Source organism: Ixodes scapularis, unplaced genomic scaffold (genome assembly GCF_016920785.2).
Source record: "Ixodes scapularis isolate PalLabHiFi unplaced genomic scaffold, ASM1692078v2 PGA_scaffold0__279_contigs__length_252992795, whole genome shotgun sequence".
Classification (NCBI taxonomy): Eukaryota; Metazoa; Arthropoda; class Arachnida; order Ixodida; family Ixodidae; genus Ixodes; species Ixodes scapularis.
The window spans coordinates 17,280,503-17,287,834 of record NW_024609835.1 but is presented as its reverse complement, the minus strand read 5'-3'; the positions used below and the strand labels follow the sequence as shown (position 1 = coordinate 17,287,834).

General features: G+C 44.0%; 1 pseudogene; it reads left to right on the top strand.

Annotated features, from left to right (window-relative positions):
• The first annotated feature begins 874 nt into the window (after window positions 1-874).
• Window positions 875-1,441, top strand: LOC120846894 (annotated as a pseudogene).
• The last annotated feature ends 5,891 nt before the right edge of the window (window positions 1,442-7,332 follow it).

The window sequence follows — 7,332 nt, the reverse complement described above, 5'->3', positions numbered from 1 at the left end:
CAGCTCTTACGATTCATAAGTGGAACTACGTGAGGTCCATCTGTAGCTTCACTTATCCAACTATATAACGCTCTTTTTGTCGGCATTATGCGATACAGTCTGCCCGTACTTCATGGGATGTGCCGCACAAATATAAGAGCGCTTGAGAGTATGCACGCTCAAGCCCTACGTGCCTGTCTAGGGCTCCCAAAATGTACTTCCAATGTCGGAACTGTAGCTGAAGCAGGCGCTATTCCCATAGGTGTCCTTAGACTGCAAGAGACCCTTCGAACACACCTTCGCCATCTAACCAGACATAAAGAACACTATCTTGCAGATATATCAGATAGCAGAAGTGCCTCTGGATTTGCTCAAGTTATTAATTCTGGCAGCTTAGACACTCCACGAGATTTCGAACCAGCAGAGTTCTCTTCTTCGCCCCCATGGGCCTATCCAATAATTAATTTAAAGACAAATATTCCAGGGCTATATTCCAAAAAACACATTCCGTTAACTGCATTGAGGCAACACTTTGGAAATAATTAGTGTTCATCACCGTTCGCGAACACATGTCTATACCGACGGGTCCTGCACTGACGAAAGCTCCACTTACAGCTTCGTAATACCAGCAATCAAGGAGAGACTTCATGGAAAATTGGGTCACACGACATCATCAACACCTGCAGAATTAGTAGCGATTCGAGAAGCACTTCGCTTCATTTCTGCATGTGACTCACGAGATTGGTCAATTTTTACCGATTCTAGGGCAGCTCTTCAGAGCCTCAAATCCACTAAAAAGAAGAACGTCAATGCACAACTCGTTCATCAAATTTTGAAACTTCACCAGGAGGCTATCGAAAATGGGCATCGTCTAATACTACAATGGATTCCAAGCCACTGTGGTATCCAAGGCAAGGAAAGCGCTGATTTAGCTGCCAAGGATGCTCACCGACGTAATTCTGGTTTAAAAATCCCATTTTCACGAACAGATGCTAGGGCCAGAATCAACTGTGTTGCTAAAACTATGATAAGTTCCCTCTGGGCAAATCCGCTTTATTATTACAGACACCTGCACAGCATTGACCCTTTCCTTGTCTTTCGTTCACCCCGCGGCCTTAAACGCCGGACTGAAACTACGCTCCACCGAATACGACTCAACGTAGCTTCAACGGGATTCTATCTCAACCTCATCGGCCAGCTAGACTCTCCTCTCTGTGAGCATTGTGCCGTCACAGACACACTCGAACATGTCCTGTGCCAGTGTAGCCTATACACAAGTCAACGAAATGAACTGGAAAACTCTCTCCATCTTCCCAACGGAGAACCACTTTCCCTGACTCACCTACTCGGACCATGGGACTCCGCATCGGAAAGGGTCAAATCAACGACCTCCTTCATCCGCTTTCTTAAGAAAACAAAACTGGACCGAATACTCTAAATCCAGAACATTATTTTTACATGAACAAACAATAACGGACATAATTTTCTTTTTCTTTATGCATATGTATGTATATGTATGTGTGTATGTATATATATATGTATATATATGCACATAGGTGTGTGTGTGTATGCATGTGTATATGTATATACATGTATATATGTGCATAGATGAATGTATATAAGTATGTATATATAGGTGTACATACCTTTTTGTTTTTTTTTCATTTCTCTTCTCTCTCTCTCTCTTTATAATCTATACGTCCCCTCTTTCCCTCCCCTAAGTGTGAAGTAGCCATCCTGCCAATCTTCGCGGGATAACCTCTTCTCCTTTCCAATAAACCGATTTTTCTCTCTCTGTGGCAGGTGTTAGGTGTACGTAGCTACGCCGTGGCGAGCTCCCAAAATTCCAGCGCTCATCCCAGCGCGCCACTTAAAGGGCAGTTTCTCGAGGAACAGTAGTATATTTAAACAGCAAAACAAAGGGTTGCTTTCTTTTTTTTCGATTTTACCTACTATTCTTTTTTAATGCTAAAATTCCACACTGTAAATATACAGGTACGTACTTTCCGTCATAATTTTGTACTGTTCAGTCCTTTCCCAATAGCGCAATCGCTCTCGGCGAGGAGGCAACTGACAGTCACATTGGCCATTGTACGATTGATGCTTACTGTTCAGACCAGCATTCTAACATCCGCAAGTTGATCGATTGCTTATTTGCGACACTAAAATTTGGGTGCTCTTCTTTCCCTGGTGTCCTTTTTTCCTTTCCCCAGCGATCCTGTTGTTCGAAAGAACTGGGTTTTCGCTATAAAACGCGACGAGGGAAAACTCTTCCAGATCACGAAGTACACGCGACTGTCCTCGAAGCACTTTCAGCAGAGCGATTACCTCGCGAACTATGCTGGTAGCCGCCGCTTCTTGCGCCAGAATGCCGTGCCGAGCATATTTGCTCTCAACACTGCTGCAAGGCAGCAGGGCAGGGAACCCCTCCGAGCAGGGAACCCCTTCGAAGGCTAGCACTGCCACCGAAACAGAAGCTCTCCACTGCTGCTGCCGAAGGATCGGCGAACGACGACGTCGCCGACTTGGACGCGACATGGGACTCGATCGCCGACGCAGACATCGTCACCAATGAAAACGCGACAAGTTTCGCAATCGCAGATGAAAGCAGCGTCGCGAACGAAGAGGACACCGGCAACTCGATCGCTGATGCAGACAGTGATGACCGTCTACAGGTTAAGAACTTTTTACGAGGATCAGATTGTTATACAGTGCAGAGATGACATCACGCGCATTTCGCAGCAACAAGATCTCGAGAAACAGACTGCCATCCAAGGCGATCTGATCAAGAATCTGCAGTTTGAACTGACAAGCTGTCAAGACCAGCTGAAAGGGGCTGAAGACACTCTGAATGAGATGTGTTCAGAGCTTGAGCTAGCTCTTATAAAATGCAGGGAGCTAGATGCTCGGGAAATAGAGTTGAGTCAAACTAAACAGGCTTTATACAAAGCTGAACGGAAGCTTGAGCTTGCGCTGGAAGAATGCCGCACGCTTAAGACAAAAGCAAGTAGAAAGTTTTCCATTGAGTGTTTTAAGGATAGCCCGGAAAATGTCCAGTTTTATACCGGGCTTTTAAGCCATGCACAGTTTCAGAGTCTTTGGACCTTTTTTGGCACCAGGGGAAAATGGGGAGAATGTTAAAGTGTGGTCTACTACCTACAGCAACAATGCCACAAATGCTGGCAGGCCTCCTCTTTTGTCTTCTGCGGAGCAGCTATTTTTGGTTTTGGTCCGCCTTCGCCTTGGTCTGTTTGAAAAGGACCTCGCATACAGGTTCAAAGTCTCCACTGCGACAGTTTCGGAAATATGCATAAATTGGATAAGTTATATCTACATTCATATTGGACAGCTACCACTGTGGCTGCCTAGGGAGGCAGTGGATGATGACATGCCGCCAGCATTCAAAGAGCGTTATCCGTCAACACGGGTGATTCTTGACGCTACTGAAGTTAAGTGCGAAGCCTCAAGCTCGCTTGCCCTGCAGTCAGCGACTTTTTCAAGTTACGTCTACAAACACATTGAAAGACTGGTCGGAATATCCCCTGATGGCACAGTGACCTTTTTATCTGATCTATTCACTGGGTCCATGTCTGATAAAGAGTGTGTCGTAAAAAGTGCTTTTCTCAATCTGGCTTTTAATGATGGCGACTCAACCATGGCTGACAAAGGCTTTAAGATTGAGGACCTACTAAACAACATCGGCGTTCAGCTGAACACACCCCCCTTCCTCCGGAGAGGACATTTTACAAGGGAAGAGGTGAGGGAAACGGAAGCGATAGCCTCGCTTCGGATATACGTAGAGGGACGAGTTCAGAGGATTAAACATTTTCACCTCTTTGACCGGCCTGTACCAATCTCAATAGCTCCCATTGTCAACGAGGGGCTATTTGTGTGATTTTGAGCAATTTCCAAAGTCCCTTGATCGAACCCTGTGAATAGTGAAGCATGTCCACATCTTTGTTATCGTTGCACTCGCATGTGGTTTTTTCTAAACAGGCCTAATTCATGAACCAGACCTAAACAAATTTTTTGATGAAACCACAGGTTACATCGGCGTGTTATCCAACTTACGTGGCATGTTATCCAACTGAATTTTTTTTATACAATACAAGCCAATCTACAGGAAGTCACATTGCAGGGCTCCCAGTCTCTGTTGAGGTGGATTTGGCGCATTGAAAGAAACTCCTCAAATGTCAAATAAAAAAATGGTCCAAAATACAAACCAAGATGTGTATTGCAGTACTTGGCTTCTCCACTTGATCAGCAGTTTTAAATGTGTTTGCATTGCTTTAAGATCAAGGACACGACAGTCATGGTACGGGGTGACACACTGCTTTATGTACACGCATTGAAATACTAACTTTAAAATGCAGGTCATGAGTGAATTTGTTTAGACAGTTTACTTGCGAAAGGCTATTTTCTATTGGACCGCCGTTATGTGAAAGTGGTGGGATACATACTTTAGGTATGCCACCACTTTAGGTACATTAGGATACATAGTTTATCTTTCGTATTTATTTGAACGTACCTCGAGAAGTCTTTGGGGGTTTCATTTAATCGCGATGCGAAGGACTCCAGAAAGTTAGTTTTTGCTTCACTCATTCCTCTTTTAAATTCTTTGTTGATAGCCAGCCATTTCGCTGTGCACTCTGGGGATGGATTGTTTTTAGGATTAGTAAACACCCTCTGTCTACTGTTTCTAAGAGCCCTAACTCATTATTAAACCACGGCTTACTTTTTGCAAGTCTTGCTGTTAGTAACCAAGACGAAACAAAGTGGTCTCGCAGCTGAAGAATTTTTGTTTTAAGTAGTAACCATAGATCATTAACACTAAGATGATCTAATAATGTTTCGAATTTTTCTAAGTATCCGTTGAAGGCAAAATATATCTCTCCAGTATTTGAGCTTGCGTGATTGTACATTCTTCGGGCAGTGGTTGGTTGTATTTGTTCGAACGATACATGCATTTCCCAAGGAACCATATGGAAGTCACTTATTCCAGGTAGACTCAAGGTAGACTTTACCCAAGCTGGTTGGTTTGTTGAAACTAACCAGCTGAAATATTATTTCCTCTGGTTGGTGGTTCTACAACTTGTGTGAGCGCAAATGTTCGCATCATGTTTATCATTTCCTTGTGTACTCCCGATACTTCGCCAGACTGCAGCACGTGCGGATTCCAAGAAACTGCAGGTATATTAAAAACCACACCTATAACAATACAGTACGTTTCAATCGTTCCTAGTGTTTCAGAATGTTTAGTGATGACATCAGCCGAGCTTCCAGGCGATATATAAAAAAAAAAAAAACAGAGCGTTAGTAACTTGCTATTTGATACCTAATCCAGTACAACACAACTTCGCACGACCTAACACTGATCTCAAGGAGAGAGGAAGAGGCAGTATTACCTACTAATATAAAAGCGCCCTCAGCGTGATAGCTCTTGTCTTTTCTGTAACATGTGTAGTTGCTTGGAAATACCTCGTAATCACTGATGATATTATCTAGCCGTGATTCAGTACCAAGAACCATGGTAGGCTTTGTCAAACACAACAAATTATAGAATTCTTCTGCTTTGTTTTAACGCTCCGGCAGTTTACAATAGAAAAATGTACACTTAAAGGCTAGCAGCTCTTTTCCTCTAAGCAGCCTGAACAACTTCACCAAGTGCTTTGTCGCAGACTAATCCTGCATCGTTCAAGTACAGTGCATCATGTCGAAGGTTTGCAGAAGTATTGTCATTACGGTGATCTTTTGCGAAATCCCAAAATCGTTTTTTTTTCTTTCGAACCGACTCTGAAAAATCTTCCGGGATGCTTATGGCAGTACCTTTGAGTTTCTTTCTGTTTGACGAGACGAATTGCTTCTCTTTCAAATATGCAAAGCTTGCGATAAGTGCTCGGATTTAGCAAACACACTGTCTACCAAGTTTGTGCGCTCTTTCAGTTTGGACGGGTTCTAATTCAAGTTTAGTTACGACTTTCTGTACTCGTTCCTCAGATGTCGGAAGGTCCCAAATGCGTGAATCAAGTACCCTGAAAAAAAAAAAAGAAACAAAACTCCGACTTTTTTTTAAATTATCTGCTTTAGCCGTTGGGCTCCTTACGATGCTATACATGTCCTCACACTACTTTCTGCAATCCGTGTTTGCAGTATTCATGTACTTGAACTGTTCTAAATGATGTTCCAATGATTCATTGCGTTTTCTTTTAGATCGTCCAAGGTTGCTTTACTCTCTTCTTGACCAGTTTCAATAGTTCGAAGCTTAGCCTTAATTTCATTTTTTTCAATATAAAATCCTTCGTAAGGTGGCCGCCGTACCATGACCGGGACTCGATTCAATGTCTACACATAGTAGCAACAATGAGAAATCAAAAGCGTAGCTGCGCAGTAAAACAAACCGTTGACGTACGCGGCAAGTGACATTGCGTGACTTAGCAGTAGCGAAGACGATTTGAGGTGGAACCGGCGATACAAACAATCTAGAACGGTCAGTAAGACTTCAACTAACCTGGAGAAGCAGCAGAAAGTGCGTAAGTGGTACGACCATGATCGTGCCGGTTCCGCGTCTCAAGTTGTCACTGAATCACTTCGTCTTTTGTACGCTGTATGCACGCCGACTGCCACCCCAATGTTCGTAGCTTGGCTGTACACATTGGCTAAATTCTGTCAGGAGACCCGTTCCAGGAGCAGAGTCGTCGAAGTCGAAGTCCAAGCCAGTCGATTTCGGATGCACGGCGCCTCCATTGTTCACTCGGTGCAGCGGTGATGGAGCACAACGCCCCACAACCTGGACGCGCAGCAGAAAGTGTGTGAGCGGAACGACCATGATCGTGCCGGTTCCACGCCCTAGATTTGCACTGAATCGTTTTGTCTTTTGTCCGCTGCATGCATGCTGACTGTCGCCCCAATGTTCTTAGCTTGGCTGTACACATTGGCCAAATTCTGTCGGCAGACACTCAGCATCAGGGCACCGAAAAAGCTTGTGCGATATTGAGGGTGCGGTGTTCTCAAGCACCAAATATCAACTAATGTTTTAAAATAACGAAGTTAAATTTCATGACCGACGCGCGCACATTTCTTGAGAAACTAAGCCATAAAATCAAAGGGACAACACTTGTTTCAATCGCCCAAGAGGAGATAACCATTTTCGGTAGACGAAGAAGAGGGGGTTGAAGAAGGTTAGGGCATCAAAAAGCATTCAGACCCCTCACATGTGGAGCAAAGCAAAAATGCGAGGCGACAATACCGTCATATTAGATAGAGTTTGTAAAACTTCAAAGTAGCAAGACACACATGCTGGGGCCATGAACCGGGCAGACTAGCATGTTTCAACATTGCATTCAGCTCCACCCT